General features: G+C 27.9%; 1 long non-coding RNA gene across 1 annotated transcript; it reads left to right on the forward strand.

Moving 5' to 3' along the window:
• Positions 1-684: 684 nt before the first annotated feature.
• Positions 685-12612, forward strand: LOC119663019. Its single transcript, XR_005250947.1, has 3 exons — positions 685-1081; positions 5644-6031; positions 12225-12612. It is a non-coding gene; the product is annotated as an uncharacterized LOC119663019 (long non-coding RNA).
• Positions 12613-12886: the final 274 nt, after the last annotated feature.

Consider the following 12886-nt stretch of genomic DNA (forward strand, 5'->3'; position numbering starts at 1 on the left):
TTTCTCGTGTTTTGCTTTTGGTACATACAATAATGTTCTTTTTTGTCATTGGTCTTCTTGTCAGTTGCTTTTTTTTCTGTTTTGTGCTCCCATAAATGGTGATGTGGGATGCGAGCAACAATGAAAACACATGATAGACTGTCATTATTTTTAATGTTACTTTATTTTATTTTATATTGCATTTTTTCACTCCTTAATAAAAATGAAAAATTTTTTAATTTGTGCAATGGAGTTTTAAAACTTCTTAAATGAAATATAGTGAAGTAGGAAATATTTAATTGATTTTATTTTATATTTTTTTTTTTTTTATTTTTTTTTTTTTTTTTTTTATTTTTTTATTTTTTTTATTTTATTTTATTTTTTTTTTTATTTTTTTTTTTTTTTTTTTATTTTTTTTTTTTTTTTTTTTTTTATTTTTTTTTTTTTTATTTTATTTTTTTTTTTTTTTTATTGGAAAATTAAGTTCCACTAATGCATTTAAAATTATTTTTCTTATACAATTATATATTCTTATAATATCTAATATTCCAAATATTTATATAAAAATAAAATAGCAATAATAAGGAAAGAATAATAAAACATTGGTCTGACCGATTCTGTTTCTTTGTCATAAAAGTTTACTCACTTACTTACTTATAATCAGTATAATAAAACTTTTTTTTATATATGAATTTGACATATTTTCTCGTTTAGAAACAAATACTTGCAGCCGACTATGGATCAGATTTATCATCTGTTAAAGAAGAATTGGATAGTCAACAACATGAACACAAAATTATCGATAAATTTCACTCTAAAATTGTAAATGACGAGCGGCACCAAATGAAATTTTCTGGCGAAGAATTGAACAATTATCAAGATTTACGACGCCAAATGTCTACGCTTTGTGGATTGGCTTATAGAGGCACGTCCATCTTTCTCACCACCACGACGAGACTTACGTCCACCAGACAGTGACCCAGGAGCAACACAGTATTATAGCCATAGACTCGATGCACTAAATATAAAATACGATAGATTATTAGAACAATTATCGCAGAGGCTTAAAACAGCTATCGAAGTAAATGGCAGCGATGGCTTGGTAAGTACCATTTTCGGGATTATAGAATTTATACACAATAAGCGATTTTATTTTTATTTTTAATTAAAATACCGTCTAATTAAAACCTAAACTAATAAAATAATTCACTTGATATTTCTATTTATTTCTACTGATCTAGAAGTATAAATTACTTGTAATGATGATTAAAAGTGTGATTTTTCCATCATTTTCTGCAAACTTTAAAATAGAAACTCGTTTTCTCATTTTTATTGCAGTAGTTTTATTTTTAATTCATTTAATCAAATATAGGAAATAACTTGTTTTTTTTTTATCCACTTTATGGTTGGATGTATATTTTACTTATATTTATTCTAATACTCAAACGAAAAATCATTACTTATATTTCAATATTTTACAAACAATTATTATTATGAGAATAAAGTTTTTTATATACTATGACATATTAATTTAAGTGATAGTGTTGTTATACTTATACCATACGAGTCATAATTGTGTTATTGCTTATTTCATTGATTTCATCATCGTTAAACTTTTGCGTGTTTATTTATTAAAAAATTCAATATTTCACATACATATATCTAAGTTTTCATAGTTTTATACACTTCATTGACCTGTGAGAGTGTTATATTAAATTTATCAAAATAATAAAAGCGAAATGAAATATGACTTCGTTATCTTCTAAGATATATATTTTTGATTATTTATATAAAATAATATTTTCTTTTAATAAGTAAAATAGACCTAGGATTTGGAAACGAACTTTTTTATACGATGCATCATCAGTGCAACATTTTTGCAGTAAACAATATGTAAATTAAAGATTTTATATGAATAATACACATAATTATATTCATATGCTATATGAATATATTTATATTTTGAGAAAATATCTTAAAATCCAAAAAGGAAAAATAATTGAAAATTGCGCAATGCACACGAGCAGTTGAGCAGGTAGTCTTTCTCAACACGTCTGACAATGTGATATTATATCCTGAGAACATTGTTCATTGGTCCTTCAAATGACAAATGTTGTACAAATATTTTGACATAAGAATGCCAAAAATTCTGTATTCGATTCCTTGTATTCGATTGACAAGCGCAGAATGTTGAGACAAAAAGCGGTCATTGAGGCTAAATAACACAGAAGTGCTTCGCAGGAAATGATATGTGTTGTGGACAAATGATCTTCTCTAAGGATTTTTGTTTTTTTACTCTTAGTACAATATGTAGTTCACAACAAGTACTGTGGAACAGTTGTGGTTAATTTATTTTTGAAATTTAATGCATATAAGCTATATTGGTATATATGAATTTTATGAAGAGATTACTTAAACCTTACTTATGCCGTTTTCGATTAATAAATCTGTGGTAACTTTTTCAATCAAGGTTCACTTTAAGTGCAACTTTCATTTTCGATTTTCAAGCAAAATTTATAAAACTCTAGATATTTTACTAGAGTAGCATGACTATATTGATTTGATTCGACATATGTATTTATTAAAAGTATAAATAACATTTAACAAATCGAGAGTAAATCTAGTTTGAATCCAGATTTACCAATCAAAAACGCCATTAGCCTTAGTTAGGAAGCTTATGCTTATTCTATTATAATTTTAAATTACGAGAATAATATATTGCCATATGCATAAGGTGATCATTATAGAAAAAAGAAGGAGAGGAACAGCATATCATTAGTATTGTTATCTGAAGTGTTACTCTACCCTGGTGTTCAGATAAAGTGAATGTGAGGTTCTTAAATTGTCTAATTAAAAGACTGTTAACAACTCAGCACAAATTTCCATTACGTTTACTTCAATTTTAGGGATTTAAGTGCACCGTGACTAAATACAAAAATATCAATATTTGCGTTTCTAAATATCCATTTTATTGCTTTATTCATTTCCGAAATTCCAGTATAGAAGACATTTTGATACTTTAAAGTGATATAAAATATTGAATGAGCAACTCTTTAAACCATTTAAGTAAAGCAATACTGGAATCGAAAATGATGGTCTTATTAATAAATCCATTTAAACTCAGAAGAACACAACTGTTTAATATTGCAAATGAAGTCAGTGCCAGTTAAGCGACTTTCAAATGACAAGCAATTTACATTTCTTTGATTTTAATTAAGAAATTAATTAATCCAAAGGATAAATGTGTTTACACCTCCTTCAATATGCAATTTATTGCAGTACTGCATTGCATTGTTGCAAGCCGCAAGTATTGAAGTAAACGAAATAATGAAGCATTCATCCAAGTTATGTGCATTCGACATTTTTATTAAATTTTTATTTCAATTTTTTTTTTTTTTGCAAATGAGACGTCAAAGTTAACAATTGAAGCAGTTTTCAAATGTTCAAAAAGGCGTATAAGGTAGGTGGGATGGGATTCAGACACCTCCTGGTGGGTGTTATTATGATTTTCCAAATCATGCCAAAATGAAATTTCGATGAGTTCTTTTTTTCTGTAATTAATTGCAGAATTTCAATAAAACATTTATGCATAATGCATTTAAAAATGTACGCATGTACATGTAAATGAACTGCATGTAAAGCAAAATTTTTGAACGTGCCGCCAAAAATTGCGACATCAGAAGCACATTAGCCTATATGATATCTAGATATACTATAAAATATTATTATATATTTACATAGCTTCATTAGCAAAAAAAAAAAAAAATTGATTTTAGAATGACTTTAAAAACTTTATCTAAAGTACATACATATATATTTGATGCATGAATCAAACCTTTTTAGTGGTTCATTGAATTCTTTTTTTATAATAAAATTATTTGCGAATTAATTTAAGGATTAAGTTTGCAGAAAAAAAGGTTTTTTTTTCTTAATAAATTAATAATAGTAAATAATTACACAAATTTACCGGCTAAAAAATTCTTTTATGAGTTCATTTAATTTTTATTTCGACGAAATTCATCGGAATACTCTAGAAATTCATTTAAATCAGTGTCAAAAATGTCTTTAAAATAATTATTTTCTATATATGAAAGTTATTTTCTATGTAAATGTGCCATAATTTTTAATTTTATTAAATTATTAAATTAGTTTTGCTGATATATAATTAATATATAATATATTTTTGAGTTAATTGAATTTTATTAAGTAAAAATTAATTTTCCTGCTTTGCGGGTTTTACTATTTACGTATATTAATAAACTGCAATTAAAAATGATTTAATTCATAAAATTGTAAAAAATTTAAAAAAAATTATTTAAATAATTTATATTTATACATGTTATATAAAATTTAAATATTTAAAAAAACTAATAAGCCGAAAAATATATCAATTAAAGTGCATTTCCACAATCCACATTCATTGTGCAGTTTTATAAACTGTAAAACTTCTGCATAACATTTTATTTGTTATTCGAAAGAGAAGGAACACATACAAATCATACAGTTACTATACTAAACAATTGGTGAGAAGAGCATACGACATTGTGGATTGTATTGCATCACACAAACTGATTTATATACACGACTTCACAGTGTTTCAGTTTTATTACGTTTACAGCGTTTGAACAATATGGTCGCAATCTGTAGTGTGCGGAAAAATTTTCAGCGAAAATTGAAAATTGTGTGTGATAAATATTTAAATAGTTAAAACATAAATAAATTTTTGAGTTTATTTAACAATAATTATTGTTTTTATATTCCAAAATAAAATTAAAATTTTGTGATTTTATTATATATAGCAGAACACACAAATTTCTTGTCTATTCTCGCACTGCTTGTACGCAAAAGAGTAAATTAAAAAGAGTACGGAGTTGAAGACAAAACTCAAGAATGTGGAAATATTTTACTGTCTTTCTTTGTTATGCAGATTTTACGTTGATTGTGCACAAAACAAATTGTACACAAAAACAAGGTATAGAAAGGTGTGTTGTGTGTCGCTCATATTTCCATGCGGTTGCTGCTTATGCCTGTTCTGCTTGCGCGCTTCCTTTATCAATTCGTTTCATATGTTTTTGGTGTTTCTGTATTCGAATGACTATTCCATTCTAACGAGCACTGGAAGAAAGTGACGTCTCTTTTTCTCGTGTTTTGCTTTTGGTACATACAATAATGTTCTTTTTTGTCATTGGTCTTCTTGTCAGTTGCTTTTTTTTCTGTTTTGTGCTCCCATTTTGTGCAACAATGAAAACACATGATAGACTGTCATTATTTTTAATGTTACTTTATTTTATTTTATATTGCATTTTTTCACTCCTTAATAAAAATGAAAAATTTTTTAATTTGTGCAATGGAGTTTTAAAACTTCTTAAATGAAATATAGTGAAGTAGGAAATATTTAATTGATTTTATTTTATTTTTTTTTTTATTGGAAAATTAAGTTCCACTAATGCATTTAAAATTATTTTTCTTATACAATTACATATTCTTATAATATCTAATATTCCAAATATTTATATAAAAATAAAATAGCAATAATAAGGGAAGAATAATAAAACATTGGTCTGACCGATTCTGTTTCTTTGTCATAAAAGTTTACTCACTTACTTATAATCAGTATAATAAAACTTTTTTTTATATATGAATTTGACATATTTTCTCGTTTAGAAACAAATACTTGCAGCCGACTATGGATCAGATTTATCATCTGTTAAAGAAGAATTGGATAGTCAACAACATGAACACAAAATTATCGATAAATTTCACTCTAAAATTGTAAATGACGAGCGGCACCAAATGAAATTTTCTGGCGAAGAATTGAACAATTATCAAGATTTACGACGCCAAATGTCTACGCTTTGTGGATTGGCTTATAGAGGCACGTCCATCTTTCTCACCACCACGACGAGACTTACGTCCACCAGACAGTGACCCAGGAGCAACACAGTATTATAGCCATAGACTCGATGCACTAAATATAAAATACGATAGATTATTAGAACAATTATCGCAGAGGCTTAAAACAGCTATCGAAGTAAATGGCAGCGATGGCTTGGTAAGTACCATTTTCGGGATTATAGAATTTATACACAATAAGCGATTTTATTTTTATTTTTAATTAAAATACCGTCTAATTAAAACCTAAACTAATAAAATAATTCACTTGATATTTCTATTTATTTCTACTGATCTAGAAGTATAAATTACTTGTAATGATGATTAAAAGTGTGATTTTTCCATCATTTTCTGCAAACTTTAAAATAGAAACTCGTTTTCTCATTTTTATTGCAGTAGTTTTATTTTTAATTTATTTCATCAAATATAGGAAATAACTTGTTTTTTTTTTATCCACTTTATGGTTGGATGTATATTTTACTTATATTTATTCTAATACTCCAACGAAAAATCATTACTTATATTTTTCAATATTTTACAAACAATTCTTATTATGAGAAGATTTAGTGTTTCCAGCAGAGATCGTAGGCAAACGTATTTGTGCCAAATTGGATGGCACCCAAATTATAAAGGTGCATTTGGATAAGAATCTACAAACGACCATTGAGCACAAAGTAAGTGTTAAATAACACTTATTTCATTAAATCTTTTTTGCACTTGTGTTTTTTGCTGTTTAAAATTAGTGGTCCAATGTTTCGTTTTACGCTTCATTGCTCAAACTGAATTGTAGCTCATTCATATATTGGTAACATTCATCAAATTTAATGAGTCTAGCAATTAACTTGCAGCAATTAATTCAATATGTCTAAATAATAATAATTCATTAAACAGAATAATATAACAATTTTGCATCATTTGCATAAGGATAAGGAATTATTTGAAAATAATTTCTGTTGTACGAATACGAGAACGAGTACGCGTAATTACCGTACATTGTCTATAAAGTTTTGTTGTAACATTGAAAAAATATTGTAAATTTTTTGCATTGCTATTTACTGTTATTCACGATTTAAAAAATTTTTGTTGCATTTACCATATTGAGTAGTGCTCGTGTCGGTTATCTTCATTTCTTGAACTTCGAATTTATTACTACATTTTTGGTTTATCATAACCAAACGTAACTGTAAATAAAGAAATTTAACATGAATCGGACTAGAAGAAAAATTGAACGCCCAAAGAATCCCTACTCAACCGCTAATATATTTTCGAGATGGAGTTTCTGGTGGATGAGAAATATATTTCATAAGGGTTTGCAAGGACCACTTGAAGAGGAAGAGTTATATCAGCACCGTAAAGACTTAGATAGTGAACGAGTAACTACAAAGTTTTCGTAAAAACAAGACGGTGCAATAATCCGTTCGCGTAGTTTAACTGCTGTGTATTTTATTTTAGAAGATTTAGTGTTTTCAGCAGAGATCGTAGGCAAACGTATTCGTGCCAAATTGGATGGCACCCAAATTATATATAAAGGTGCATTTGGATAAGAATCTACAAACGACCATTGAGCACAAAGTAAGTGTTAAATAACACTTATTTCATTAAATCTTTTTTTGCGCTTGTGTTTTTTGCTGTTTAAAATTAGTGGTCCAATGTTTCGTTTTACGCTTCATTGCTCAAACTGAATTGTAGCTCATTCATATATTGGTAACATTCATCAAATTTAATGAGTTTAGCAATTAACTTGCAGCAATTAATTCAATATGTCTAAATAATAATAATTGATTAAACAGAATAATATAACAATTTTGCATGATTTGCATAAGGAATTATTTGAAAATAATTTCTGTTGTACGAATACGAGAACGAGTACGCGTAATTACCGTACATTGTCTATAAAGTTTTGTTGTAACATTCAAAAAATATTGTAAATTTTTTGCATTGCTATTTACTGTTATTCACGATTTAAAAAATTTTTGTTGCATTTACCATATTGAGTGATGCTCGTGTCGGTTAAATTTAATATTGTATAAAAAAATATTCACTTGATCAAATTTGACACTCAATTTAACATAAAATTCACACATTTTCTTTATGGATTTGTTTTATTGATTTAAATTTCATAATAATAAATAATCTAATAAGGGCCCTCGTAAAGTTGTTCTAACGGTGTCGGAACGCGATCGATGCGTAGGAATACATACTTGCTCTCTGACAGCTCGCTGGGTACTAAGACTGGTTGTTGACCGTGTCGCAGTCCAGGTTGAGTTCGTACATTACCTAAGTTTCTGCACAGTAACTTTACGAAGTCTGTTTCGCTTGGTTTGATTTTGACTTCTGTCAGCAACTGTACCGGGACTCTGAGAGGGTTGCCGTACTACAACAACAATGGGCTTGGCTGCTTCAGTTGACACTGTGTCTTGAAGTCCACTTAAAGCATGCTACCGAATATCATCAATTTTTTGCTGAAATAAAAGATGCCGAGCAATGACTCGTGAAGCGTGATGACATTTTAAATAGCAAATATTCTCAATCGGATTTTGGTCTTGATCAAGGTGAAGCTTTATTACGTGGTATGCAGGATTTACGTGAAGAATTGAATGCTTTTAGTGAAACTGTTGCTAATTTGACCCATCGGGCTCAAACAATTGTTCCAATATATAAAAGACGACAACCGGTAAATAATCAATGCTCTGTACAAGCAATATGTGCTTATAAGCAGCAAGGTCAACTACAAATTGAAAAGGGAGAAACTTGTATCTTGCTCGATAACTCTAGTCGAGTTAAATGGAGAATTCGTAATTCAATAGGACAAGAGGGTTCAATTCCTAGTGCTTGCTTATTAATGCCTCCTCCTGACCAAGAGGCAATTGATGCAGCTGAACGACTTAAACGGTTATTCGATCGTTCTGTGACCAATTTCTTGCAGTGGGTCCAGAACAGCGTACAGCGATACGGCGTGCACTCAATGATGACGCAGATAAACTTTTAAGTGAGGGTGATCCAAATGATCCACAATTAAGACGTTTACGCCGTGAAATGGATGAAGTAAATCGTTTATTTGACGAATTTGAAAAACGCGCTAGAGCTGAAGGTAAATTAATTTAATTAAATTAGTTTATTTTTATTTTTTTCGTAGGCGGTATATTCACCAATTATAAAAACATTTTATCAAATAACTGTCATACGAACTTAATTTCAATTAAATTTAAGTGTAAATTTTTTACTTGATGTTAGATTGAATACATAAATTTGTTTAGTACGAAAATAGTATTCTCTTCAGTAGTGTCTTATTAAAACTATTTCTGTATCGTTTGTGATGAAGAAATTATTTGCCAGCCGTAGAACTCGTGGTACTAAATAAATAATTTTAGCTTAAATTTAATTTTACAGATTTAAAACGTATTCAAATATTTTATTATACTTTTTAGAGGAAAGCAAACAAGTTAGCCGAATCTTCACAGAAGAATGCATTGCAATCAAAGGAAAACTTGAGGACATATTAATCTCAATTCTCGCTTTGGAAATTTACTTTGCTTCATTTCAAGAAGCGCCAAACGAAAATGGATGTGTGTATGCGAGAGTTGTCTGACTACGAGAGAAGGAATAGAGAAAGAGCGAAAAACAATATATTCGCTAATAAATTAATTTATAAAAAAATTGTAATTTATATTACAAATTTTTTTTAAACAATTATAATAAACTAAATATATATAAGCTTATAATATATGTTTGCCCCTTAACAAATATATAACAAAAAATATTTTATGCAAATAAATTTTGCGCGGCAGTTTTTTGCACTTGTCATTTTACTCTTATTCGTATGTGAATTTGATCAAAAATCATTTGCTCTGCTCTCTCACTGCAAGCAAACGGTTCAGTTTCTGTTATTTCTTCTTTCTCTATTTAACAACTTTTTTATACAGTTTTTCGATTTTCGTTTTTGCTGTTGTTTGTTTGCACAGAGTAGAACATAAATATTTTAGGCGGCCACCGTCTTGGAAGTCAAGTTATTTGTTTTTGAGGCCGTGCACTACACACTACACACATATGGTGTGTTTGTTAGTTTGTTTAATTTGTTGTGCAAGCGATGTTTGCAAATTTTCTTTTTATCTTCCCTTTCTGTTAGCAGAAGTAGCCAATTTCCTCAAAGAATTACTATTTTGAATCTTAAATTATTATTTGTTAATTTCAGAGCTACCTCAAACAAAATAAATCAAAACTTATATGCTTTGTTAACTAAAAGCCTGCAGTAAATTATTGAAATCCAATGCATTTAAAAATGTACGCATGTACATGTAAATGAACTGCGCATGTAAAACAAAATTTTTGAACGTGCAGCCAAAAATTGCGACATCAGAAGCACATTAGCCTATACGATATCTAGATATACTATAAAATATTATTAAATATTTACATAGCTTCCTTAGCAAAAAAAAAAAAAAATTGATTTTAGAATGACTTTAAAAACTTTATCTAAAGTACATACATATATATTTGATGCATGAATCAAACCTTTTTAGTGGTTCATTGAATTCTTTTTTTATAATAAAATTATTTGCGAATTAATTTAAGGATTAAGTTTGCAGAAAAAAAGGTTTTTTTTTCTTAATAAATTAATAATAGTAAATAATTACACAAATTTACCGGCTAAAAAATTCTTTTATGAGTTCATTTAATTTTTATTTCGACGAAATTCATCGGAATACTCTAGAAATTCATTTAAATCAGTGTCAAAAATGTCTTTAAAATAATTATTTTCTATATATGAAAGTTATTTTCTATGTAAATTGCTATAATTTTTAATTTTATTAAATTATTACATTAGTTTTGCTGATATAATTAATATATAATATATTTTTGAGTTAATTGAATTTTATTAAGTAAAAATTCATTTTCCTGCTTTGCGGGTTTTACTATTTACGTATATTAATAAACTGCAATTAAAAATGATTTAATTCATAAAATTGTAAAAAAATTTAAAAAAAATTATTTAAATAATTTATATTTATACATGTTATATAAAATTTAAATATTTAAAAAAACTAATAAGCCGAAAAATATATCAATTAAAGTGCATTTCCACAATCCACATTCATTGTGCAGTTTTATAAACTGTAAAACTTCTGCATAACATTTTGTTTGTTATTCAAAAGAGAAGGAACGCATATAAATCATACAGTTACTATACTAAACAATTGGTGAGAAGAGCATTGTGGATTGTATTGCATACAAGTTTGCTAATACAATCCACACAAACTGATTTATATACACGACTTCTCAGTGTTTCAGTTTTATTACGTTTACAGCGTTTGAACAATACGGTCGCGATCTGTAGTGTACGGAAAAATTTTCAGCGAAAATTGAAAATTGTGTGTGAATATTTAAAAATAAATAGTTAAAACATAAATAAATTTGAGTTTATTTAACAATAATTATTGTTTTTATATTCCAAAATAAAATTAAAATTTTGTGATTTTATTATATATAGCAGAACACACAAATTTCTTGTCTATTCTCGCACTGCTTGTACGCAAAAGAGTAAATTAAAAAGAGTACGGAGTTGAAGACAAAACTCAAGAATGTGGAAATATTTTACTGTCTTTCTTTGTTATGCAGATTTTACGTTGATTGTGCACAAAACAAATTGTACACAAAAACAAGGTACAGAAAGGTGTGTTGTGTGTCGCTCATATTTCCATGCGGTTGCTGCTTATGCCTGTTCTGCTTGCGCGCTTCCTTTATCAATTCGTTTCATATGTTTTTGGTGTTTCTGTATTCGAATGACTATTCCATTCTAACGAGCACTGGAAGAAAGTGACGTCTCTTTTTCTCGTGTTTTGCTTTTGGTACATACAATAATGTTCTTTTTTGTCATTGGTCTTCTTGTCAGTTGCTTTTTTTTCTGTTTTGTGCTCCCATTTTGTGCAACAATGAAAACACATGATAGACTGTCATTATTTTTAATGTTACTTTATTTTATTTTATATTGCATTTTTTCACTCCTTAATAAAAATGAAAAATTTTTTAATTTGTGCAATGGAGTTTTAAAACTTCTTAAATGAAATATAGTGAAGTAGGAAATATTTAATTGATTTTATTTTATTTTTTTTTTTATTGGAAAATTAAGTTCCACTAATGCATTTAAAATTATTTTTCTTATACAATTACATATTCTTATAATATCTAATATTCCAAATATTTATATAAAAATAAAATAGCAATAATAAGGGAAGAATAATAAAACATTGGTCTGACCGATTCTGTTTCTTTGTCATAAAAGTTTACTCACTTACTTATAATCAGTATAATAAAACTTTTTTTTATATATGAATTTGACATATTTTCTCGTTTAGAAACAAATACTTGCAGCCGACTATGGATCAGATTTATCATCTGTTAAAGAAGAATTGGATAGTCAACAACATGAACACAAAATTATCGATAAATTTCACTCTAAAATTGTAAATGACGAGCGGCACCAAATGAAATTTTCTGGCGAAGAATTGAACAATTATCAAGATTTACGACGCCAAATGTCTACGCTTTGTGGATTGGCTTATAGAGGCACGTCCATCTTTCTCACCACCACGACGAGACTTACGTCCACCAGACAGTGACCCAGGAGCAACACAGTATTATAGCCATAGACTCGATGCACTAAATATAAAATACGATAGATTATTAGAACAATTATCGCAGAGGCTTAAAACAGCTATCGAAGTAAATGGCAGCGATGGCTTGGTAAGTACCATTTTCGGGATTATAGAATTTATACACAATAAGCGATTTTATTTTTATTTTTAATTAAAATACCGTCTAATTAAAACCTAAACTAATAAAATAATTCACTTGATATTTCTATTTATTTCTACTGATCTAGAAGTATAAATTACTTGTAATGATGATTAAAAGTGTGATTTTTCCATCATTTTCTGCAAACTTTAAAATAGAAACTCGTTTTCTCATTTTTATTGCAGTAGTTTTATTTTTAATTTATTTCATCAAATATAGGAAA

The sequence above is a fragment of the Teleopsis dalmanni genome, unplaced genomic scaffold (assembly GCF_002237135.1).
Source record: "Teleopsis dalmanni isolate 2A unplaced genomic scaffold, ASM223713v2 unscaffolded_contig_0081, whole genome shotgun sequence".
Classification (NCBI taxonomy): Eukaryota; Metazoa; Arthropoda; class Insecta; order Diptera; family Diopsidae; genus Teleopsis; species Teleopsis dalmanni.